General features: G+C 40.9%; 1 long non-coding RNA gene across 1 annotated transcript; it reads right to left on the bottom strand.

The window, feature by feature from the left end:
- Positions 1-3,324: 3,324 nt before the first annotated feature.
- Positions 3,325-27,616, bottom strand: LOC148130040 (uncharacterized). Its single transcript, XR_015750324.1, has 3 exons — positions 27,337-27,616; positions 4,866-4,985; positions 3,325-4,232 (listed from the first exon to the last, which is right to left on the bottom strand). It is a non-coding gene; the product is annotated as an uncharacterized LOC148130040 (long non-coding RNA).

A 27,616-nucleotide genomic window follows, 5' to 3' on the forward strand; every position in this document is an offset into this window, starting at 1 on the left:
AATTAAAAAAACAAAAACAAATCAGTGTACACAGAATGAAGCAATTACTGATGAAGCTAATCTAAAACATCCTCTCCAAAGCCAAATACAAGACCTTCTCCTGCATGTTTTCCACCTGTTTTGATTCATTTTGTGATGAGAGAATTTGCTTTACAGATTCTCTCCCCTATTTTTTTTTTTTAGAGAATTGCCCATAGTTCATGTTTGTGATTGTTCTTGATTATACCATGGCTCAGGAGTACAGTGTAGGAATCTGGACCTTGCCTTTTATTGTGCAATCATTTCCTATGCTTTGCAACCTCCCTGGCTTCCCAATGCTTAATCTCAAAGAAAAAAACTCATCAGGAAACCTCTTCCAAGCAAAGAAACAATTGGAACTACTAAATCAAGGAACTACTAAATCAGGGGTCTTCAAACTTGACAGCTTTAAGACTTGTGGATTTCAACTCCCAGAATTCCTCCTCCAGTCATGTTAACTCAGGAGTTAGTTCTGGGAGTTGAAGTCCACAAGTCTTAAACTTGCCAAGTTTGAAGACCCTTCTACTAAAGAGAAAGCCACACTTCCACCCACACTGTTAGGGAAAACAACCGTATATGTACAACCCTCCCACAACTAGCACTGATATCATTAATTAATCAGTTAATCAAATGTCTACAAGCAAACAACAAAGCTCAGAGAGCACCAAGAACTCCACAGTTTAGCCCTGAGCTACATATTGTCTCTTCTATTGGAATTCATAATATATCATCAGTGACCAGCCATCTCATCTTAGTCTATTCTACCTACATGATGCCATGACCCACAATTGCAGTCTCCATAAAAGAAATGATGGAGGCCAAATTTAGAAGGATTACATAGATCATATTAAATTTCTCCTTGGTAATAAAAAAAAAACCACAGCCTCTTTCTTTAAAAAAAAGCCCACAATGGGACAGAGGAATATATAGTTCAAAGTTATCATAAATCCAGGAGTACTGAAAGCAGTTCCAAACATGAATAGAATTTATTTATAGCTTTTTTTTTTCTCTGAGCATCTTTGGGAAAGGTAATGGGCATGCTCAGTTATCTGTAAGTAACAAAGTACCTAATTTGAGATTGTTAAGCAATCACATTTATGCCTTAGCTGATATCAAAGAGATGTATGTTGACAAACTAAATCATGGGATATAAGCAGGCCAATGAACTTAACCAATAAGCAAGTGTGGTATAAATTAATGCTCATATGTATCTATTGTGGGGGGAACTTACTTGCATAATATTTAATAAATTTGCAGAATTGTCCAGGCTCAGCCACACAGATCCCTGTTCCTTTGATACAACCAATTGTAGAATGGTAGCGTTTGCACACCTGGCATTTGAGGGCATCAGCTACAGGATCAGGAAGAAAAACAATCCTTTATTAATCTAAAATGAAATATTAACTATTTCAGTGTCATATTCTCAGAGTTATATAACTAGTATAACCTCAGTGCAGTGCTATGAGTTTATGCATGGTAGTTGAATGCCAACCCTAATTCAGAAACCAACTTAATCCATTTACTTCACCAGATAAGTCTAGATTAATATTGTGCTACTAAAATCTGGTATGAGTGGGAGTTCCTGTTGTGTTTGGGGAAATGGCTTCCATAACTACTACCACTCTGAATGACTTGGCCAACTATATAGATCCATCTTTCCTGCCATAGCAGAATAAAGAAGGAACACAAACTTTGTCATTGTTTGCATAGTGAGTTATTATTACTCACCAAGAATACAGCAAAGCAAAACTAAAAAGCTAGGAAGCAGAATTTTGGCCATCATCTAGGTTCCCTGCAGAAGAGAAGTAGACCAAAGAACAAATGTCTTTCAAATGGAAGTGAGACCATAGGAGAAGAAAAGAAGGTAGAGAAACATTCTTTGATACAAGTCCATCCATGTAAGCAACAAGCAGCCCTGATAGTCCAACGAGATGGAATTCTAGCTGCAATTTGAAAGGAACCCCACCTTCCAAGGGAGGGGTTAAAATTCCAGGACAGTTAAGCAAGAAGGCTGAAGTTCCACACAGTTGTGAGATGCACTGTAACAAAGGCATGATTTTTAATTGACTGTAAGCTGTCAATGCATTTGGGTGTAAAATTCACCCACAAAATTCACCCCTTTCTCCATCAAATTATACTGTGATATTGATTGACTGGTACAAAATGCTACTGCCTGTGGATTAACCAACCAACATACCAGAAAATCCCCTGTTTTACAGAATTGCATTTGTTGCCAGTAGACTTTGAAGTCAAATTCCAGGTACTTGGAATTATTTATTAAGCTATATGTAAAAGGTTCTCCTTATCTTTGGGACTCATATTGTTGCTGTCTGCTTCTCTGGCCATGAAGCAATCTGGCTGTGAATTCTTGCACAAGAAATCAAGGGAAGGGGACTCCAGAAAGAGATCTCCTTGATCATGGTACATCCCTTTGGAACAGCCTGTCTGTGATGACCTGGGGTGTGGCACAAAGACAACCCAGCCAGATTATAAGTAGGGGTCCCTTTATTAGCTCCAACTTTGTCCCCAATGTCTTGGTTACCTTCCAGTTTTGGAGAAAAACTCTCCCAGAAACCTGCAACAGCCTTTGGCTGCAGATATTCCAGTCCAAAACGTTGTAAACAGAAAACTTTAAACTCTGAATCCAAGAAAGCAAGAAGAAATGAAGTAACATGGCAAACCAGTTGGGAGGATGCCAGGAACGCAGATAGCAGCAGCCAACATTTGACAAAATCAATATTTGTTCCCAGAAAATGCAGCTTGCAACTGCCTCTCCTTTAAACTCCCTCCCCAGGTGTGCCTTGTGAAGGGAATCAGGGCCCTCTCCTCCCTCATAAGCCATACAACCCACGTCGGTCTCTTCTCCATTCTTTCCTGCATGCCCTAGGATGAAGAGGGGGTGGGCCTTGGTCTTCCTTTGAACTCCCTCTCCCTTGTTCTACCGCTTTCCTGTTCTGCCCAGCCTGACTTTGCCCTTCCCAGTTTCCTCCACAGCCAACAGAGCCACTCTCCCGCTCCCTGTCAACAGTTCGTCTTCCTTCTTGGATTCAGACTCCAAAGGGGGCATGACACTGTCTCCTGAGATTAGAGTGACCCCTTTTCCAATGGGCCTTTAGGCCAAAGGGCGTAAAATTATTTGAAATAATCATGCTAGAAAGTTTTTTTTCTTTGGTTCAGAGGCCAAATGATGCTTTGTTTTGCTGAATATGTTTTAGCAATAGCACTTAGATGTATATACCACTTTACAGCATTCTCTGGGTAGTGTATAGAATCAGCATATTGTCCCCAACAATCTGGGTCCTCACTTTACCGATCTTGAAGGGATGAAAGGCTGAGTCAACCTTGAGCTGGTCAGGATTGAACTCCAGGCTGTGGACAGAGTTTGCCTGCAATACTACATTCTAATTTTAATCTTGGATATGTTTTGATGTTTCATTGGGAGCTAGTTGAAAGATGGGGGTACAGCTAGTTCTTGTTTAGCGATCACAGTTGACCCCAAAACTCAGTCATTTAGTAGAGCAGTCAGTAAATGAAATCACCACACAATCTCACTTCAGCTTCCTTTTGCTTTACAGGCCTGCACAGATCAGAAATGTGAAAACTGGATGTAAGTTAATGTCAGGCCCAGCCCAAGAATGACAGAACAATCCAGGCAAACTTTAGTTCTTTATTTGTTTATATCACATAGACAGAATCTTGCCAGACTAAACCTGTGCTACTTTTAATTGAATAGATACGTCCTGGGAGATTCTAGGAGTGGTTATCTTAAATCTCTTCCTCTTGCTCTGAGGCAACTCTGGCTGCTGTTGTCTTGTCTCCTTAGAATGTGCTACTTCATTATAGTCCATCACACCATCTCCCCCTTCATAGACACATTCCACCACAGTTACATTTTCATTGTCACCAAAACTGCCAATACTCACTAAATGAAGCTTCTACTAATACTTTATTCCAGCTCTAAGGAAAGCTTATCTTTTGATAAATGTTTTTTTTTTCAAGCAAGACAAAGGTTTTCAGGATAAGGATATGAACTGTACAGTAAATATGCCAAAAGCAATTAAACCAAGCTTTGTCTCCAGCCTTGTTCCCAGTCTATTGGCTGTTGCAGAAATCAACATGGTTGCAACATTTGTTGATATGGCGGATGTATGTTCCTCCATCCACGTTCCTGCAATAAGGGGTACAACCAGTCCTAATATAAAGGAAAGTACGTTCTGGAAAAGAAGAAATACAAGTGAACATCCAGTGTTTTCGGAACAAATATTTTCCTTTTCACTTTTATAACAGTGGATGATAATGTTATTAACAATGGATAATAATATCTGTCTATCTATCATCTATCTATCATCTATCTATCTATCATCTATCTATCTATCATCTATCTATCTATCTATCTATCTATCTATCTATCTATCTATCTATCTATCTATCTATCTAATTTGTCTATGCTAAACATATGTACTTATACCTGGATCATTTTCCAAGTTCTTCTGGAAGACCCAGTCACTGCCTTTGAAGTCTTTTATCACCAATGCTCTAAAGAGGACATGTGGATTGACCAAGCACACAGTTATGACACAATTCACTGTCCAAACCAATCAAATTAGAAGATGGTTTAGCAAGGTGCAATTGGCTATGTGCATATGAGCAGCAATTTTGAGAACCAAAGGGTGACCCCCTGTTGTATTCAAGAAGTGGACCTGATTTAGCAGACATTGTGGAACAAATTCATGTCTCCTAATTGCCCAGGAGGGCAAAGTCCGATCTGATGTGGAGTAGTGTAGCATCCTTTGCTTATTGTCATCTCAATCTCTTTCATGTTGACAATACCGGTGTCCTATGCTTACCTGCAATGACTACCTGCCGGAAACAACTGTGTGGGATGGTTATTTGGCAGGGTGGTTTTTTTATTCGACATGTACCATTCGAATACTCACGGTAACAGTTATTGCACTTGAGGCCACCAACTGGACAAATAGAAAAAAAATTGCATTGTAAATAAACTCAAGAAGGAGTCTGAAAATTAAGATATAGCACAGCCCAAATCAGTCCCAGAGCCTAAAGCATAGGATGAACGGTTGCAGAAACTGGGAGTGCCTACTCTAGGCAAACTTGGAAACGATGACTATCCTCCACATTCCTTTCTATGATATAGGGACAAATTTGGAGACAGGGATAGGATTGAGAACAAGCATCATTGTTAATTTGGAATTTCTGGATCACTTCCATTTATTAAATGCAGTGTACATTAAGCTGCTTGATAGCTAACGATCTTGTCAATTAAATTTCAGGTTCATGTATCACGCCTCTTTTCATGCTTGAGCATGGTCTGTGGTATTGTCTGCGATGCTACACAATGACAGGTCTTCCTTGTTACTTTATGGGAAGAGACTTTGTGGTCCCTGAAGCAGAACATCTAGAGTCAGTCACAGTTTTGTTCCATATAGTATTAAGCTTGTGAACTCTCAGGTTTCAGTGTGTGTTATATAAGTGTATGGCTAGATATATACTTTCTATCAGATCTCATAGATGCTTATCGGGATGCTGCCATTCTGCTGGATAAGGAGCCTGGAGGCATTCCATAGTTTATAGCCTTTTTCCTGATGCCTATGTATCCTGTACTTTGATTTACCTTCTTGGGAATGTAAGGGGGAGGGCCATCTGTTTTATGTCAGTTCCGAAGCCTCTAGCAAAAGACATCTGGGAACAACATCTTATCACCTTCTCAGCCTGCGCTTCTCAAAACAACTTTGCACCTGTGGATTGGCTTATTCAACATCAGATTGAGGGGAGGGGTTTCTAACTGAAAGAGTTTTTCTTTCTTGAGCGGAGAGGAGAGGCAGACCCTTACATAAAACAGGATCTGCAAAAGTGATTAATCTGGAGAAGCACTCGCTCTACCGAGGGGATCCTGAAAGCCAGGTCCAAGCAAAGTGGCTAGCACAGAGAGGGAGAATGCTGGGTGAAACCGCCATCATCACCCAACCGGACGCAATCTCCTTGTAGCCCATTGAAGACATCGAGGCTGTTTTGGAGGACCCCATGAAACCAAGATGGTCAATCAGAGTAGGGGAGAAAGACAGCTGGGATGGAAGAACCAAAGGCATCACCCTTACTCAAGGCAGCCGGCAACCAGGCTGGAAATGCAAGCTGGAAGCCCTGTGGGACCAAGAGGAACTGGGTGAATAACTGACCGGAGATGATCAACTGAAAAAACATGTCATGTGTATTGTGATAGAGGCTTTTGAGAATCTAAGAGCCCAGAGGGCCTGGGCCATCGTGAGAGAGGAGGCGAGGCAGCAGCAGCAGCTGACAGAGCCAGAGCTGCCACTCTGGACCCAGCTGCCACAGATCAGGCAGACAGGGCTGGGGGAGCAGCAGCCATCCTGGCAAACCCACCCCATGCAGTGCCATCTCCTGCAAATGTCCCAGGCCAGCCAAGAGCACCACAGCTGGAAAGGAAACACCCCCCCCTCCTGGGAGTCAAGTGATGGTGACCCGCAGCAGTTGGGGTTCTTCCTGGTGCACCTTCTCCTGTACATGCAGGAATACAGACAGGATTTCCAAACCCAGGGTGCCTGAGTCCGAGTCATCACCTTGTCCCTGGAAGAGGCAGTAGCCTGGTGGATGGTAACCCTCCACAATGCCGATGCCCTGGAGCTGTGGAACTTTGATCATTCCATGATGGTTCTCTGCCACTATTTCAAGGACCCCCTGGCAGATTGAAAAGCCCATGACCATATCAGAACCATGAAGCAAGGGTGCCTGCTGGTGACTGAATACACTGAGGAATTTCAATACCTTCCCTGCCAAGTAGACTGGCCAGAAGACATCCTGGTGAGCTAGTTCAAAGACAGGCCAAACGATGACCTCTAACACACCTGCCTAGAGGGGCCCAAACTACCTCCATGACTGGTACATCCTGGCTGAAGAGGTGGAGATTGACCTGGCCACAAACCAGTACTGAGCAGGGAGAACCTGGAAGAGATCCTCACCCCAGGGGAAGCAAGAGCCATTCAAGCCATGAACCACCCTCTCACCATGACCATCTGCCTGTTTCAAGTGCAGGAAAGAAGGGCATCGTACAGCTGAGTGCTGCTTAAAAACCCACACTCGAAAGCCTGACCACCTATCAAGTGGAAAGTTCATGAAAGCCACCCCATGCAGGAAAAATACTGCACTGAGAAGCAGAGAGGCCGTGGAGTTTTGCCTCCTCACAAAACCAGGGGAGGGAACTCCAGCTCACCAGGAGAAGACTCGGGGCTATTTGAAAGCGACCCTGAAGATGAGCCACTCGTAAGTGAACCAATTGAACTGGTCACACTGCCCCTAAGACTATTCATCCCCAGCCAGAAAAGAGAGTAAAGCTCTCAGCCCTCCTGGATACAGGATGTACCCAATGCCTAATAAACCCAACCTTGGTGGGGAAATTGGGCATCCACCTATGGAAGCTAAAGACCCCCCCCAATCACATTCTGCCAATTAGATAGGTCAGTTGTGGGGGGGAAGGTGGGGAGGAGCCTGCCAACTTTTGCCACAGAACCCTTTGAAATAACCATGGGGACCCATATGAGAGACTCATATTCATTGTGGCACCCAAAATGGAGTGGCCATTAATCCTGGGACTCATCTGCTGAAGAGATAGAACCTCAGAGTAACTAGAAAGAGGGGACCCTAAGATTCCAGTGGGGAGTGACGGGAGCAGATGAGCGAAGGGAGGAAATTGGGGAAAATTCAAAGAAACAGCTGTGGCTGGGAGGGCCAAGCCAGCTCAGGGTATACCCCAGGAATACAAGGACTTGGCTGAGGTGTTCAATGAAGAGGGCTTCAATGAACTCCCCCCTCACTGCCCCACAGACTATACCATTGAGGTCTTCCCAGGGGCCAAGCTAACGAAACAAAAAATATACAGCATGTCCCCCAGGGAACTTGAGGAGCTGTGAGTTTTCATAGATAAAAATCTGGCCAATGGTTTCATCCAACTAGCACGACCCAAAATAGCAGCACCATTACTGTTCCAAGAGAAGGATGGGTCTTTGCGCTTATGCATGGACTATAGAAATTTGAATACAGTAAGTGTGGAGAATGTGTATCCTCTTCCCCTCATGAAAGACATGTTAGCCCACCTCTCCAAGCAGAATTTTTTTTCAAAACTGGACTTGAGGGAAGCCTACTATAGAGTCAGAATTAGGAAAGGGGACAAATGGAAAACATTTTAAACACACCCTTAAGGTGTTTACTGTTCAAAGTGCTCCCATTTAGACTAAAGAGCACCCCCACTGTTTTCATGCAACCAATAAAGGAAGTGCTCCATGAGCACCTATACAAAGGAATTTTGGTGTACTTAGATAATATTTTAATATACACCAAAACAAAAGCGGAGCACGTAAAGCTTGTCTGGCTTACTGCAAACTGTAGCCAAGACATCAGCATCCTGGAGAGTGATCTCTATAGATTTCATTGTAGAACTGCCAGAAAGTGGGGGGGACACCATTATTTGGGTTGTAACAGACTTGTTTTCTAAACAGGCCCACTTTATTCCCTGCCAAAAGATCCCCATGGCCAAAGCACTTGCCAAAATGTTTCTAAATCACATATACCATCTCCATGGTGCCCCCCCAAAGGATAATATCCGATCAGGGGATCCAATTCACATCAAAGTTCTGGACAGCATTCCTAAGCCTTCTAGGTACCAGTCAGGGCCTAAGTCCTAATCATCCTCCTCCTATGAATGGGACGACAGAGAGAACTAATGGGGTTCTAGGGCAGTATTTAAGATGTTTTATCAATTACCAACAAGATAATTGGACTGACCTCCTGCCTTTTGTAGAGGTCACATACAACAACTCTGTGCATTCCAGCCCTGGATTCACCTTCTTTAGAGTTGCCATAGGCCAGAACTTTGACCCAATGCCAGAACTACCAGTGGAGGAACCAACCATACCCTCCTTTAAGGAGTGAATACAACAATTACAAAACACCTGGCCAGTGGTAAGAAAAGCTCTAAGCGATGTTAAAGCACAAACTGATAAAAAAAGGATGGAGCCTAAGCCATTTAAAATAGGGAATAAGGTGTACCTATCCAGCAAATTCCTACAATCCTTGCAACCCTCCAAAAAACTAAGACCAAAGTTCATAGATCTTTTCCTATCACTTGGATCATCAACCCAGTAATGGTTGAATTACTGCTCCCTAAAACCCTCAGGCAGATCCACCCAGTATTTCATTACAGCCTATTGAAACCTAAAATTACCTCTCCACTGAGATCACCAGCAGACATCCTACCTACCCCTATCATGGTATGACGATAATATCAGGGTGAGCAGCACTTTGAGATGAAGGAAATCCTGGATTCTCGCATGTATCATGGCACAGTACCAATTGCTTGGAAACACTTGCCCCGTTCTCAGAATGAGTGGGTGGCTAAAAAACATGTTAGAGCCCCCAACTTGCTGAAAAAATTCCACTCACAGTATTCTAATAAACCCAGATAACTCACTGCTCTGATTTCTCTTTGTGCTTATTTTTCAGGTAGATTTCTCCTATTCCTAGGGAGGCAGCATGCCAGATCACATAGATCTCTTCAGGACACTGCTATTCAGCTGGAGAGTGGGGCTGAGTGCATTCCTTAGTTTATAGCCTTTTTCCTGATGCCTATGTATCCTGTACTTTGATTTACCTTCCCTGGAAATGTAAGGGGAGAGGGCCATCTGTTTTATCTCAGTTCCAAAGCCTCTAGCAAGAGGCGCCTGGGAACAGTGTCTTATCACCTTCTCAGCCTGCACTTCTCAAAACAACTTCACACCTGTGGATTGGCTTATTCAACATCAGACTGAGGGGAGGGGTTTCTAATTGCTTTATCTTAACTGAGTTGCTGGGGAAAGTTTAGATCTGCTTCCTTTGTCCTGCAATCCCTTTCCTTCAATAAAAGGCTCCTTTTAAAATATTAATTGTTTCAAGAGTTTTACTTTCTTAAATTGAGAGGAGAGCACGCAACAGAATTTCATTTTTAATGTGTGCCAATGTACTCACAGTAAAAAGGTTACCTTAATCTTAGCATATTGTTCAAGTATTTGTGAATGGTCCAATATTTCATGTGTAAGAAAAATGCAGAGAGTCGGTTTGGTGTAGTGGATAAGCCATCAGGTTAAATGTGGGGAAGCTGTACATTCTAATCACACCTTCAACATGAAACCAGCTGGATGACCTTGAGCCAGTCTCCATCTCTTACCCCTAGGTAGAAGAGCCACTTCTGAAATCATGTCAAGAAAACTGCTTGTTATTTCCCAGACAGTCATCAGGAGCCAAAGTTTAGCATAGGGATGGCCACAAAGTTTACATAAAACTTTTAGCTCTTTGTTTTACAGCTCTTGGTAGTCCTTCCAACAGCATCCCCAAATATCAGTTCTCTAGCATTCTGAGATGAGAAGCATGCATTTTCTATAAGTTATCATGGTTTAAAAACATATTTAAAAATGCCAGCTCCCTCGTGATATGAGTCCATTCACTTTATATCACTATATTGCCCAATTCAGGTATCCAAAAATATCTCTAACACATGTGGTCCTTGACCACCACAAATTTGCCCAGCATTCTTTAGTGAAACATTTTGAATGCTGCCATAAATTGTAATTATGCCTTCCAAACAAATTAACAGTTCTAATGGTGATGGCCAGCTAATGATTTGGCACAGGGATTTCCAGCTTCTGGTCAAACCTGGTTAAAAGCTTACCCACTGTGATGGAAAGCAGAATCCAGAACCCAAGTGCTAGAGACTTGTTCATGATGTGAGTTTCTGCCCTCACACCAAATCTTTTCTTGGTATTTAACTATTATATTGCAGTGGCATGTAGGAGGCTCCAGGTAGGAGGATCATTAACGTAAGAACTTTCAGCAAGTTCAGGAAAAAGTAATGGTAAACTTCAGTCCCAATTTGGGGATGGGCTCTCCAATCTTCAATCAAACTCTCTATTCAGCATATTATCTGACAGATATTTGCAGGCACACAAAACAGATTAACAGAATTGGAAGGGATCTTGCAGCCATCTAGTCCAACCCCCCATCCAAGCAGGAGGCCCTACACCATTTCTGACAAATGGCAGTCCAGTCTCTTCTTGAAAGCCTCCATTGATGAAGCTCCCACAACTTGCGAAGGCAACTTCTGTTCCATTGGTTGATTGTTCTCCCTGTCAGAAAATTTATCCTTATTTCCAGGTTGAATCTTTCCTTGTTTAATTTCCATCCATTATTTCTTGTCTGGCCTTCAGGTCCTTTGGAAAATAGCTTGACCCCTTCCTCTCTGTGGCAGCCCCACAAATATTGGAAGACTGCTATCATGTCTCCCCTGGTCCTTCTCTTCACTAGACTAGCCAAGCCAAGTTCCTGCAACCGTTCTTCATATATTTTAGCCTCCAGTCCCCTAATCATCCTGGTTGCTCTTCTCTGTACTTTTTCTAGAGTCTCAACATCTTTTTTATAGTGTGGTGACCAACACTGGATGAAGTACTCTAGGTGTGGTCTTACTACAGTATACAAAACTATAGCAGTCCTTAATTTAGCCTAGTTGGGTGGAGAAACTGGTCACAGAGACTTTCCTACTGATCAACTTGAACTGCTCATTGTTGATCTCTCTTCTGCATTTCTTGCTTATTCACAGTTGTTTTAATCACCTGACTTTCCACAAAGGGAATTGGTTGCAAAGTCTATATCCTTAAAGGTATAACATTGCTAGATGATGTCAGAATAAGTGGGAAAGGTTCTATCACACTAAAAAATACTTACTGCAAGTACAAATCCATGTTTCTTATTTGTAAAATGTTGCTTTAGTGCTGTCTACTGCTAATTAGTGAATTATTCACTAGTCCTGAAAGATTATGGTCCAACACTTTTACAGGCACCTGTATCAGATTAAATTTCATTTGCACAGTACATATCCAAACTTCAGATCATGTTCCTAATTATTTAGGTGCATGGAAGAACCATATGATAACCTTATTGAATCACCTACTCTAAATAAACAAAAGGACAATAAAATACCCTTGAAATTCAAACCCCAGTTTTTCAGATCAAAGCAATTTGACTTGACTCAATCATTGGAGTCAAATTCCTTTTGCAGAACAGAGTGAATTCTTCCATCCCTAATTTTCTTTTTATGTGTTTGCATGGACTCCATCCAAAAACAGGGGGTGATTGTATGTTTTCAGCTTATATTTGTAGAATGTTTTCAATGCAAGAGAGCTGTATAGATATCAAGCTAACTGTGTAGAAGAAAAAAGAAGAAGAAAAAGAAAACCAGAATTAGTAGTATAAGGAATCCTGTCTGAGCAGGGAGTTGTACTAGAAGACCTCTGAGATCCCTTCCAACTCTGTTATTCTGTTATAGAGTTCAACTGAAGATATCAGTATTTATCCCTGCTTCCTTTTTATGAGGTAAAACATCTGATAAAAAGATTCATGCAAAGAAGGACTATATTAACTTGATTTTATTTGTTGTTTTTTCTAGTTGGTAGCAAAGACAGAATGCCTTGAATATCTTCTGCTTAGGAAGAAAAATTGAATTGTCTCAGCCTTTCCTTGATGAGAGCTTTCTAGATGCATTTCAATAACTATATGAGGACCCAGAAGGCTGGACTAGATAGACTTTTGACCTGATTTGGTAGGCATCCCATAATAAGGCAATACTGGCCAAGCTGTGTGAGCTGGTCGTAGCCTTGTGATCACATTCATCCAAACAAGATGAAAAGGCATGCCCTTCAGAAGCCAATCATAAACTCCTCACCCATTGGGGTGGGATATAAATGGAGAGCACAGATAACTTACTATGCATTGCTGACATTAAGATAGAAAAGGTGATATGAAGAAACATCTGCCTCTTGCGTTTTTGGTGCTGTTATTACTAAGACTTAACTTTTATGTTACATGTAAGTCTCTGAAGCTAGTGAGCAGGAATTATTTTGGAATCCAGCATCAACACTTTTTGAAAACAAATCTAGTCTTATACTAGAGAAGAAGAAACTGAAACGAGGAGACATGATTTGTGAGTGCAATGGATTTGGAGCCAATTTTTACTAATCACACCATGCTCTAGAGGCAAAGAAGGAAATAATGGGTCAATTTAAATACTTTTATTGATTTTAATATTTGGATCTTTGTTAATCGATGGTGGTTTTTTTAAGCCATGTTTTTTTAACCAGAAATAGAAAGTATTGATATTTCACAGAAAGTCCAATAATTGGGAAACAGCCTAAGTGAATATATGCCCAAAAAAGGGGGTGGGATATAAATCAAACTTTTCTTTCCATGTGATCTTTTTGTATCAAAGCACTTGCCCTCATAAAATATAAGCAGGACCTGGTATAGAAGTAGGAACTTAAAAAGTATTTTGCCACGGATTTCCTGGGAATGGATTTTTGTTCTCAGTTGGGTCAATGGTGGGGTGAAAATTGATAGAGAAGAAGTTCCAATACTATTATTGATGATGGTTGTCACACAGACAGTGAGATATTTAGACTGGATTTGGAACATTTATCCACCTAGTGAGTCCTTCCAAAGAACCTGGGATAGACAGATGTTGTGTGATGGTTTTAGGATATTGTCACAGGATATAAACTGTTCTGAGTAAAGTTGCCTTTTGCAATTGATCGATGATTTTGTCAGTGCCGTTGGTGTTCAAGTGGTGGTCCAGATGTTTTGGGATTGGTACCTATTACTTTTGGTACTATCTTTGATTTCTTATTATTTATCCTTTCCCTGCCCCTCCCCCCAAAAAGCATGCTGGATAAAATCATCCTATATACTCACCATTAAGTGGACTTTCTTTGATTATTTCTCCTTGGCTATACTTTGTAGAATGACCAACTTATCTATGCAAATTCATAGAGATAGTGATCTTATGAATACTGGTGTTAAGCCCTGTTATGCTCTGATATCCATCAAGCAAGAAAATGACATTGTAAGATCTGATCTTGGGTCATGTGGAAGGCATAGATCTGAAGAGTTTGCCTGCAGGATGTCAACCCCTATGAAAGGATGGTAATGTTTTAGGAGCAGAAAATGCAGTTATAAGGTGGTTGTACTTCTATTTCTGCATCACTTTGATACAGAGGTGGTATTTATTTTATTTATTTTTATTTATTTGATTTGCCAATTGTTTACAAGATAGTAAGTATAAGTGTATACATAGTTGTGGATACATGAAATGGGTACATATAAGAAAAATAAAAGAATAAGAGAAACAATAGGACAGGGACGGTAGGCAAGTTGGTGCGCTTATGCACGCCCCCTACAGACCTCTTAGGAAAGGGGTGAGGTCAATAGTAGACAGTCTAAGGTTAAAGTTTTTGGGGTTTGGGGAAGAGACTACAGAGTCGGGTAGAGTATTCCAGACATTGACCACTCTATTGCTGAAGTCGTATTTCCTGCAATCAAGTTTGGTGCGGTTTACTTTGATTCAGTAGGTTCTGACCAGTTCTGGAGAACCGGTAGCGGAAATTTTGAGTAGTTTCGAGAACCGGCAAATCCCACCTCTGACTGGAGATTTTACAGCATTCTTCCCCTGCCATGCCCACCAAGCCATGCCCACAGAACCAGTAGTAAAAAAAATTGAATCCCACCTCTGCTTTGATAGGTGATGTGGTAGTGTGGCTTTTAGACTGTTGCTATGAAAGAAAAAGAAGTGCAGCCAGACATTTTGAAAAGTATTTTCATAACCTGTTTTGGTGGATCAGAACAATGTTTCAGGGATGATCCTAAGTGAACTTGGCTGACTTGGACAATTGTCCTGCAAAATATAAATTAAAATCTACTGGATTTACTAATCTACCAAGATAAATAAAAAACATTCTTTTTATCTTGAATCTCACTTTTAAAAACTCTCTTTTTTCAGCTCTAAAATGCTCGCATTGTTTACTTCGACCTCCAGGCCATGCATGCTCCGATACCCAATCAATAAGATCTTGTCATTTAGATCGAGGAGAGTCCTGCTTCAGACAGACAGTGTATTTTGGTAAGTGTTTAATGGCCATTCTGTAGCAAATCCTGATTTTCTTTGAGCTTCTTGACACAGCAATAAAGATACATATACTTGTAAGCAACAGACATTTCTTCTCATTGTGGCTAACCATAGCCAGCATCAATGCATCTTTAGAAACTTTCTCAGGAATGTTAATTCTCACAGGCAGAAACTTATTTCCTCCTTTTCTAAGTCTCAATGAAAGGTTGTTGAGTAAACCTAGGACTTTAAAAAAAAATGATCAGGGAAGTTTCTCAAACTTTTTTGTTATCCTGAGGAAAACTGGAAGGAAAAGCTTCATTCATGTTTATGATTTTATAAATGCCATGCTCAGAATGAATTAGTACACGAAGGGACCCAATCTGAGATGGTCACCAGCTTCAAACATTTATTCTTCCAAGCTTTCGGGCTCATGTTGGAGCCCAACATCATCAAGGAACTTCTTTCTCTCTCTAGAACATGTGCTACACAATGTATTTATATGGTTCCCAATTGTGTGTAGCTTTTAGTTGCTAATTAAGGTATTGTTGGCTGGCTGGCTAGTATCATCAGTTGGTCCCGATGACCAATTCAGATTGGATCCTGCAACATTTTCCTAGGACATGTATGTTTCTTTTTTTTAATGTCAAGTTTTTTTAATTTTATATTCTTTATACATATCAATATGTGAATGATGTCATACCTGGGTATCATACATTTTAATACAAATAAACATAAAATAAACAAATAAACAAATAGACAATACAAAATACAAATAAACACGTTCCAAATTCTTATTGATAAATGACCACAGCTCTTCTAGCTCCCGCGGTGTCATCGAGTACAGTTTCGGTTTTGGGAGTTTCACCCCAGGTAAAATTTCAATACTGCAATCTGTTGAGCAATGGGGGGGAAGCTCATCTGAGGCCTTTTCACTGAATACCTCCTTTAAGTCCCAATATTCCTCTGAAATTTTCTCCTCCCCCTTCAGGCTCTCAGTGCCAGTGGAGGCCAGTTCAGTGGGATTCTTGAGTTTCGGTTGAGATTGCCCCTCCCCTTCTGGGCGTTGGTCAGTGCGTATGCTCAATGACCCTCTCCTCCAATCAACGTGGGGTTTCCATTTCCGGAGCCAGGGCAACCCCAGTATTGGGGGCCGCTCCATCCCAGGAGCCACAATAAAACACAAAGTCTCTCTATGCTTCCCCATCATCATTTCTATTGGTTCCATTATGCAATGTGCAGGGCCACCCCCAGCTACTGATCCATCCAATTGGCAAAAGGCTATGGGCGTTTTTAAAGTCTTTAGCCTTAAGCCCATTTTCTCTACTACCTCCGAGCTGATTACGCACCTTGTGCACCCAGAGTCTAACAAGGCCAGCACTTCCCCTTTGACTCTCGATGTGGGTACCCTTAATCTCACTGGAATGGTCATAGGGCCCTTGTTTGGATGTACCAGTGAGTCGTCTTCCGATTCGGATTCACTCTCTTCAGAAGAGGTTGGAGTTCCCAGCTCCTCTCCTTTCGGAGGGGCGATCTCTACAACCTCCTCTGCTTTAAGCGCCATTTCACCAGGCTTTGCTGTGTTTTTTTCAGGTTTTCTTCCTCCTCCTGGTGCCCCCTTTGGCTCTAGCTTGGCACAGCAGTCTGCAGCCCGGTGATCTTCCTTCCCACATCAGAAGCATGCAGTGGTCTTGGGTTTTGCCGCCATTCCTCCTTTTTGAGGTTTTAAGGCTTTTTGAGGGCTGGTGGGGGGGGGACTTGCTCCAACCAAACCCCCACCCCGGCGTCTGTTTTGGGTCAGATCAATTTCCACCTCTGCTGCCAGCACGTACCACAGCTGCAGCTCACTGGGGTCTCTTCTGGCAATACAGCTTTGATATACATCATTCAACCCATCTTTAAAAGCTTCTATCAGGGCTCCCTGGGACCAGCCTCTAATGCCAGCTCTCTAAATTCCTGGGTGTAATCAGCCACTGATCTCCGCCCCTGATTTATGGTCTTCATCCTAATTCTGGCCTTATGTTCAGCAAGTGGGTCTTCAAACCTGGCCCACAGCGCGGTCATGAACAGGTCATAATTTATCAGCATTATGAATTATCATTATGCAAAGTCACCATCCACTTCGCAGCTGTTCCCTCCAGAGCCCTGGTAACACATCTAACTTTGGCTGCTTCTGAGGAAAAATCCCCTCCATATTCCTCCATAGGGCTCCAGACTTGTGCTAGGAAGAATCCTAACTCCTTAGGATCCCCCGCATATTTTACTTCCAACAGAGGCACCTTTGGAGTTCTACGTCTTCTGGCAATTACTCCTCCCACTGGGGGCCCCTGGGCTGTTGCTGCCTGTTGCGCTAGCCCAGGTTGATTTATGGGGGTGGCTGTTCTGATTCTTCTGGCTGGGGCTGCCTCCCCCTCCTCTCCCACATAGCTTTGATCAGTTTGAGGTTCTTCATTTAGAAGATGCATTGCTTGAGTTAGTAGAAACTTCTTTCTTTCCTTCTCTTGCCATGGCTCCTCTCTTCCACACCAACAGGTAGTGGTCACTCCTGGAGGAGGCTTTTCCTCAGGATCCTTCCAACCGACTCCCAGGGACCATCTGGGTTTTACAGCTGGTTTTTCCCCAAGATTTAGTTCTGCTAACAAGTCAGCTACCTCTGCTTCCTCTAACAGCAGAGAATCTTTTCCTCCAGTTTCTCCCAGGTCTTCTTGGTTGCTGGCTGGATTTGACATTGTGTTCAGACCCCCTCGGGTGGGCTGGTAATGTGGAGATTCAGAATAATGTCAGCTGGTGCTCCATTCAAAATCCAAGAAAGAAATACTTAGACTCCTTTAATCAGAGAAAAGATATCTTTTATTGGAAATCAAGTGGTAGCAACAAAAGAATTCTGAATCTGAGAAAATGGATGCGTAAATCACATATACAAAGTAATGGCAACGTTCCCACCCCCAATAGTTCAATTGGCTCATCCAATTAAAAGTTGTGTATATCATCATGTGGACATCTCCAGGTGGTGATGAGGCCTATGTCCGTTGACCTTGACATATTTTGATAAAGAGTTGCTGCTGTGCATAGCATAGGATAGAAACCTAAGCAAGAATCTACCCCCTCCCCCACCAGTTTATACAGTTCTGGTTTGTAACACCTCCAGCTCACTTCCCATAACCATTCCCCCCTCCTCCCCCTGTTACTTATGACAGCCGAAAGATGCAAAGCAAAGGGAGAAAATCTTGAAGGCTGACACCTGGTGCCTTTTTTGGTGGCAAAAAAAAATAAATAAGACTGTGTCTTATTTTTGGGGAAACATGGTATCCTAATTATCCAGCCTATATAAGTCTAATAATAAACACCCATGTATTCATGGAAGATCTTTTACTCTTTTTTATCTTTTTATCCATCATCTCTTGTCCACATCAGAACTTTTATTCTTTTTTTTACTTGCCTCCCATATTCTTCTGTTAGGTCTTTTACTTCATCTACTTCTAGTAAATATCCGGATTCTGCAATCTAACTTTTCCTCCCTTATCTACCCTTTCCCACTAATTTTAAAGTTATCTGTTCTATCTCTTTCCCCCAGGTATCTTCCTGTTTCTCCCATTTACTTTTAGATCTTTTAGAACATTTCCCTCCTGTTTTAATTCCTTAATCATTATTAATTTTGGTAACAACTACTCTTTGTTGTCTTCTTTTTGCTGTTTTCTCAGTTCTGCTTCCCCCTCCATTACTTCTGAGGGCTTCTTTCTTGCTCATTGTGCTGGTGTTTGCTCATTGTCCCTTGTATAATAATTGTCCAGTTTTTGCTCTATACGATGAAATATTTTCACCATCTCTTTCTGTTGTTCCTGTATAAAGTTTGAAACATCAGCTCCATTCCATTTAAAAGTCTGCTCCTTTCCACCTTGCATTATGGCTTATTTGGTTTCATTTTTAACCAGTTGTCCAGGATTGGTTGATTCAAAACAGAGCTTGCCAAATCACGATTTTTAATATTTCATCAGTCAAATCAATTTTAAGTACACCAGGGTATTTTCCACACCTCTTCAAGTCACTTTTCTACATTCAATAATATTCAGGTATTTTTTAACTGAAATTCTTGTTTATTATTCAAATTTCCAGTGATCTTGGAATAGATACATGTAATCCAGTATTTTCAGTCCTTCAGGTAATTATTCCCAAGCTTACACAATTCCCCTCTCATCAGCAGATGGTGCTCTTGCTTCAGCCTGTTTCAGCTTCTCTGCTATGTAGCTGGCAAGTTCAATTTTATTTTATTTTTAAATTATAAATCCAATAAGTAGGCAGTATTTATAAAAAGGATCTTAAGTGTATGATTCCAGCATTTTAAAAATGCCTTCTCAACACCACGTCTTTTACCTTTGAGAGTTCAATTTTCTGTAAAAATTCTCTTCTTAAATTCTCCAGTATTTTTCCAATGTGCCTATATGCTGCTTTAACAAATTGTTCTGGATATATTTCCTTCTAGATTCCTTGGGGTCAGATTTCAACAAAAATATTCTCTCACCCACTTCACATACCACTCACCTTCTCTTTGGTCCTGCACTGTCTTAGGTATTCAGACTGGTCCCAGTTTTATGGCAGCCATTTTGCTGATGCTGCACCTCATCTTCAGAGGGGGACTTTCTGAGTCAGGGAGGAGAGATGCGGCTCTCCTCGACCTGTACGGCAACCCCCTTTAATTCACCACCCCTTCAGGGTGGCTATGGCTACTTTTGGAACCCTCCAATGGGGAGAGCTTGGAGCGGGGCTGCGGAGCTTGTGGTCCTTGCTTCTGATAGCACCAGAAGTACAGCCGGAAGATGTTTATTTCTCTTCATAGCAATAACACTTAGCAATAGCACTTAGACTTATGTACCACTTCACAGTGTTTTACATCTCTGTGTAAGCAGTTTACAGAATCAGCATATTGACTCCAATAATCTGGGTCCTCATTTTACCAACCACAGAAGGATGGAAGGTTGAGTCAGGATCAAACTTCTGGCAATGGGCAGAACTAGTCTGCAATACTGCATTCTGCCCATTGTGCCACCACAATTCTTTCATTCATGATGCACGAAATTTTTACACCGCAAAGGTGGGCTAAGCTAGGCACTTCCCAAAGGTTCTGTCCTGCACATCCTATGGCCTTTGCTTGTTTAATTGGCAATAAACTTTCACCCCCTACAACTGCTCAGTCAAATGGAGCTGTTTGACTCAAGAAACCCAAGAAAGAAAGAAGCATGCAACCTCTTATGCTGTCTACAAGTTGTGAGAGGCTGCTTAGCATCAAGGCATTGGATAGAACGATAAGGAAAATTTGTTCCTGAAGGCACAGTTCTAAGAGATAAGCTAAGATCTCTTTTCTTCTACAGGTCGGGTCCCATTATACTCCAAGTTGGGTTGCACTTATAAATGTATAACTGTCACGGAAAAGAAGGAGAAACTGAAGATCACTGAAACATTTTTTTGCTGTACTTATCAAGATTATTGCAACGCATAAGAGAGCCTCCAACTTGGAGCTCCCTACATGTGTCTGGTTTGCAATTACCAAAATCCAGACATCGGGAATGGCAGCAACTTGGAAAAGTCTTCTCTGAAGTGTGGGGTTGGGGCATTATCACTGTATCGACTTTCTTACTCAGAGGTCTCCAAACTTGGCAATTTTGAAGAATTCTGGGAGTTGAAGTCCACAAGTCTTAAAGTTGCCAAGTATGGGGGACCCGTGCTCTTACTGAATAATCAATGCTTCAAAGCCGAAAGATAGCTTTTTAGCATTATGTATCAAATAGTTTGGTGAATAAAAGTCTGCTTCCCCAGCTTTTTAAACCAGTTTCCTCTGTGCAAAGTCATCCAAAAGGATGTTTTTACATGCATCAAGTCTGAATTATGGCACTTGAAATCTTTGAGGGATTCTCTACCCTGATGAATGCTTGATCAAAGCCCTCTCCTCAAGCTGGTTTACAAAGCCACAAACCCCACTTACTCCAGAGGCCAAGGTCAAGCAAATGGGAAGAGGTTTCTAGGCATACTGCATACACCAAAGCCTTCTACACAGTGATGGGATTCAAAAATTTTTGCTACAGGTTCAGTGGGCATGACTTGGTGGGTCATGAGACTGGGTGGGCATGGCTAGGTGGTCACATGACTGGGTGGGCATGGCCAAGTTGATGTCATTCCTTTGCCCTAATGACCTACAAAAAGAACAACATCAACAGCCTGACACTGTTGATGTTATTCAGTTTCACTAGTCTTGAGACTGAGCTAAAAATGGATTTATTTATTTTATTTATTTATTTATTTGATTTGTCAATTGTTTACAAGATAATAAGTACAAGTGTATACATAGTTGTGAATATATGAAATGGGTACATATAAGAAAAATAAAAGAATAAGAGAAACAATAGGACAGGGACGGTAGGCACGTTGGTGCGCTTATGCACGCCCCCTACAGACCTCTTAGGAAAGGGGTGAGGTCAATAGTAGACAGTCTAAGGTTAAAGTTTTTGGGGTTTGGGGAAGAGACTACAGAGTCGGGTAGAGTATTCCAGACATTGACCACTCTATTGCTGAAGTCGTATTTCCTGCAATCAAGTTTGGTGCGGTTTACTTTGAGTTTGTATCTGTTGTGTGCTCTTGTGTTGTTATGGTTAAAGCTGAAGTATTCATTGACAGGTAGGACATTGCAATGTATGATTTTATATACCATGCTTAAGTCGGACCGAAGACGGCGTAATTCGAGGTTTTCTAGTTTTAGAATTTCGAGTCTGGTGGCGTAAGGTATTCTATAACGGGTAGAAGAGTGGAGAACTCTTCTTGTGAAATACTTCTGGACTTTTCTCAATTGTGTTAATATCACATACGTGATAAGGATTCCAGACTGATGAACTGTATTCGAGTATTGGTCTAGCAAATGTTTTGTATGCTCTGGTTAGTAGTGAGATATTACCAGAGAAAAAGCAACGTAGGATTAGGTTAACAACTCTTAATGCCTTTTTGGCTATGTAGTTGCAGTGAGCTCTAGCACTTAGATCATTAGAGGTGAGTATTCCCAGGTCCTTTACAGAGCTTGGGTCATCAACAAGATCTTGACTATTCAGCTTGTATTTTATTTTCTGATTTTTTTACCAATATGTAAGACAGAGCATTTATTTGTTGAGATTTGGAGTTGCCATATGTTAGACCATTCAGATACATAGTCTAGATCTTTTTGAAGGGTAGTAGTATTGTCTGTGGTATTGAACAGCTTTACATCATCAGCGAAGAGAACGCAATTGCTCTTGATATGATCACAAAGGTCGTTTATGTAGATTATGAAGAGAGTTGGTCCTAGAACACTGCCTTGGGGAACACCACTATTGACAGGTACTGGATTTGATAGGGCGTTCCCAATTTTGACCATTTGTTGTCTGTTTGACAGGAATGCTTCTATCCAGTTATTCAGTTGTCCAGAGATACCATAAGATTTTATTTTTAGGAGTAGTTTGTCGTGTACCACTGAATCAAAGGCTTTGCAGAAGTCTATGTAGATTGCGTCTATTGCTTTGCCCTGGTCGAGTTGTGTAGTCCATATGTTTTTGCAGTGTAAGAGTTGCAGATTACAGGATAGTTTTTTTCTGAAACCAAATTGTTTATTGGAGAGTAGGTTGTTTGTCTCTAAATGGAGGATGATGGATTGGTTAATAATTGATTCCATGACTTTACAGGTGACAGCATAAGGAGATTGGTCTGTAATTTTCAACTAGGCTTGGGTCTCCCTTTTGAAGATGGGAATGACTGTGGCTTGTAACCATAGGTTGGGCAAGGAGCTGGTTCTGAAAGATCTTTCAAAGATTATGCTTAGAGGTTTGGCTATGGCAGCGGATAGTTTTCTTAAGAAGTAGGCACATATTCCATCCGGTCCAATAGATAGAGATGGTTTTAGGTTGCGTAGTGCTTTTTCAACGTTGTCTACTGTAAAATCGATATGTATTAGATCATTATTGTTGTCTGTGGTACGGCTAGGAAACATTGGGCATGATCCATTACTGTTTACAAACACTGAGCCGAAGAATGTGTTAAAGATGTTGGCTTTAATGGTGTCGTCGCTGCAGTCTTTACCATCAGGTCCTATCAAGGAGGGATGGACCTTGAGTCTTTTAGTTTGTTGTTTACAAAATTGTAAAAAGCACGGTGGAATTGGTGCTTAGAAGGTTTTCCTCTTGTTTAATGTGGTAATTGGTGCATTCGGTCTTTATCTGGTGGCATAAATTTTTATATCGGTTTTTGAAATTATGCAACGTGACTAGATTTGTTTTTCCGCCAGAGTGATCTCTTTTTGGATTGAAGTTTCCTTATTGATATGGGTAATCTGCTTTTTGTTTTGTTTTTGGAGTTGTTGTTGGAACATATAGTTTGATGACTCTTTTGACTTCAAGTAAAAATATGTTGTAATGATCTTCAACAGTGTTGCATCCAGTGAATAGAGATTGCCAATCGAGGATGAGAGATCGTTATCTATAAGATCATAATTGCCTTTTTGAAGTTACAACTAGGGATGACATCGTTGTGGTGATTTTTGCGTGGACGTATGTTGAGGCAAAAGTCAATCATATTGTGATCACTACTGGAAAAGGGTTCTTTGGTTTGTATTCGGTAAATTAAATTCAAACTATTGCAGAAGATGAGATCGAGGCAGTTGTTCAGTCTAGTGTTGTTGGTTACTAGTTGTTCAAGACCTAGATTTGTAATAGCATTGAAGAAGGTAGTGTGTATGATTTCAGTTGTACAATTATTTAGGGTCCAGTCAATATGAGGTAGATTGAAATCTCCAAGAAAGATAAAAGGGTATGGGCAGGATGTAGCCCATGTTAGTAGTGTATTTAGCTTGTTTATATGTTCGATGTCATAATCAGGTGCTCTGTAACATAGTAAGAATCGAATTGTGATATTTAAGGATAGTTCACAGATGATGGTTTCAGGAAGGGCAAGCTCCTGGGTAACTTGGATATTTTTTAGATGTAAGGATTTTTGTAGAATATAGCAACACCACCTCCTCGACGATTTTCACGATCTGATCGGTAAACATGATAGTCTCTTACTGTGGTAATGGAGTCGGGAGAGATGCATTGAGCCATGTTTCACAGACAAATATAATGTCAAAGTTAGCCATATTTAAGAGGATGAGAAATTCAGGTATTTTATTCACGAGGCTTCTTGCATTGAGTAGTTTGCATTTAAGTCCGGCAGCAGTTGGGATTGAGGTAGTTGGGGGCGTGCGTGCCTAGTCTTGGGTGATGGTGGGTGGTGGGTAGTTTTGGGTGATGGTGGGTGGTGGTAGGTGGTTGAGGTAGGGTAGTGGTTGAGGGTAAAAGTTGGGTATTGGGTTGCGTGTCTTACTTTTGATGCAGTCAGCATGGTAGTCAATGTACAGGTCCTTCTCTCCATTGTCTAGACGGGTTTTGAGTTCGATGCGGAGTGCACGGAGCGGGCACGTTGCTGTATGGTTAAGTCAGGGGCGGCAACGGAGGTTTTTGTGGTTGGTGTTGGTTTTGGCGAGTGAGTTTATAGTGTAAATGAGTTTACGTTTGCTTGATTCATTTTTGCAAATGATCCTGCACAAGCGTGGGGCCACAGAGCCGTCTCTATTTTTAAGCTCTCGGTCAATGCGGAAATGTCAAGTATTTCATCGCCGGAGATGGTTGATGCTTGGTAATCTCTGATGATGTTTCGGACAGTTGTGATGTCATCATTGACAATGCTGTCTTCTAGTCCAAATAAGATGGCATTTGGGCGTTTCCGTTCACGCTCAACAGCTTCTCTGATGAGGATTGGGATATCAATATTTGTCTGGGTTGCGTTTATTTGTGGATTGGGTTTTGGATTGGATTGTGGTTGTTGGGTGGAGATGTGGTTTGTGGCTATTTGATGTTCAGGTTTTTGTGTTGTGTCTTTTTTTTCAAGGTTAGTTATTCTTTCTTTTACGGCGTCCAGGGATGCTAATATGGTGTTGAGGATGTTTTAATGGTTTCGATGGTTGAGGATGTTTCAATGGTTTCAATGTTTGGGGATGTTTTGATGGTTTCGGTGGTATCATCTCTTTTAGACAGATCTAGTTTGGATAAGCATAATTTGCAGAAATATGGAAACTCATTGGATGATTCTAGGTATCGAATCATTTGCTCAGGTAATCCCAAGCAGTCATGGTGGGTGTATTTTTACACAGAGAACATTTGATGGAGTATTTATTATCTATTAGATTTTTGCAGCATTTAAGGCATGTGCAGGAGTCTTGAGGTTCATTGGTGCAGGAGTCTTGTAGTTCATTGGTAGGGATTGTCTTCTCATTGAGTTGTGGTTTGAGGTAGGATTTTCTTTTTGGCATGGTAATATTGGTAAAATAGTACGTTGATTAAATTAATTAAATGAACAATTTAGGGTAATCTATATAGTCAATATTACATCAAACAATATCAAACAATCTATTGTAGTAATCTCTCAAATCAGATAGTATTTCTAAGCAACAATCAGCCTGGTCAATTAATTACTCTAATCGCTAGTCAATTATTTACATTAATCATTACTCACACTGTTCATTTAAATCCACTAAATCAAGGATTTTGCTATTCAATTAAATTGCATGGATTTTGGTCTTTTAAACTAGTCTGTAATCATACTATTTGTACTAAACACTCTAATCACACTAATCAGTTAAAAAACAATAAATCAATTAAACCATTAATAAAATATTTTATAGAAATTGATAATCTAATCGTTGGTATATGTGATGAGGTAGAAAAGTTGTAAGTTTTGAGGTGATGAGGTAGTATTAGGAGTCTTCTTTGTCTGAGGGGCTCGTCCTAGTTAAAATGGACGAGCCCCTCCATAAAATAAAATTAAGAATAACAGCCTGTTAGAATGAGATGTAAAGAATGACTGATATCTGTACAATTAATTAATAACTGAAGAATAAACACTTAAAATGGAATAACAATTACCAAACCAAGGGAGTTTATTACTTTGTGCCAGTATTGCCACAAAAATCTTTCCTAGCTAATTACATTAGCCTAGGTCTTACCTAGACTAACAGTCCCTAATGGAATGAGAGCTATAGCAGAGAGAGAGAAGCCAGGGGATTGAGGGGAAGCCATGTTTAGTCACCTAAGCTTTTTAGATTTTTCATCTTAAAAATGTACTGAAGCTTTTTTCAGCATTACAGCCAGGCGGCACTGTTCTGTGGGAACTTGGAAGGACAGTGCCAGAAACCTCACTGCACCAAAAACCTCAGAAGAGTGCCAAGAAACTCAAGCCAGCCCTTCACCCTTTAGGAAAACCAAGAATCACCAGCTGAAAGAGAAAACTCAGAGCAGACAGAGCTGACAATAGAAACAGTTAAGTGGAGCCATTAAGGTAAGGAGAATCAGGCTAAAAATAACTCACCAAGGCATTAATTAACCCATTTAAGGCAGGAAGATAGGACCAGGGCAATCACTTTAACTAGAGGCACACAAATAAACCCATCAAGCTGCAGTAGATTCAAAGAGAGCCTAAAAGGCTCAGATTAACACTTCCAATCTGCTTGCAACCCAGGAACGCTTGTGCAACCTAGCTGTGTCACACTAGCTTTTTGCCTTCCTCCTTCATTAAAGAATCCCACTAATGTAGTAAATTTTTAAGAGAGTGGGGAATTGGGATCCAGGTCCAACAAAATGGGGACAAACAGAAAAGATATAGCACAAAATCATCTATGAAGTTAGATCAAGAAGAATTAATTTCATAGGTACACCACAGAGCAATACTGAATTCTTTTTCTGAAATTTATTCCTTAGTTAAAAAGAACAGGCATATATGAATTAGGTTCCGTATTGGGCTCAGCTTGTACTTAAGTCAAGTAGCTATTCCAGAGTTAGTGGTGTCATGGTTAGAAATAGAAGCAATGGTAAAGCAAGCTAGATTTAAAAGCAGAAATATTTTGTTGGGTATTTTAAAGGGAATACAATACATATTTAAATGTGTTAACAGCTGTTAGAATTGTGTTTGCACAACAGTGGAAAAACAAAGAGATACTAGATGAAAATGTAATTTAAAAAATTAGAATGTGCAGAAATGAATAGTTAATTTAAAAATTAAGGATAACTTTCCTCTTCCTCCTCTCAGACAAGAACACAACACCACACCATCAAGGTATGAAAACAACACAAAATCTCACAGGCACAGGCACAAGTTTCAAAATATATATTATAATATATATATTATATTATGTCACATAAAATTTACTTGCAAGCAAACTCACAAAATTAACTCACAACATACCATGTATGTAGATATTGTTTTCTTTATTTTAAAAAAGAGCAACTTACTCAAAATCAGGCGAAGCAGGCAGTTGAGTTACTCGCAGGCTCGCAGAGTCACAGCTCTACCTTTCTCCAATCTGCTGCCTGAGTCTGCACTGAAAAATAGAAGCTTCAGTCTTCAGAGTCTGGGAAGGAAGGCAACACCCCAGCCATTCAGCTCCACGGTCAAACCACTTCTTCTCCTTGTAGCACTGAGCTGAGCTCCTTGGCTTTTGAAATCCAGCATTCTTGGATTTCAAAAGTGCTTGGGTTCGGCAGCTGGAGAGAAGCCACCATTTCAAAAGCC

The sequence above is a fragment of the Notechis scutatus genome, chromosome 7, assembly GCF_049901735.1.
Source record: "Notechis scutatus isolate UNSWTSFEM ecotype Mainland chromosome 7, rNotScu1.2, whole genome shotgun sequence".
In the NCBI taxonomy this organism is placed as follows: Eukaryota; Metazoa; Chordata; class Lepidosauria; order Squamata; family Elapidae; genus Notechis; species Notechis scutatus.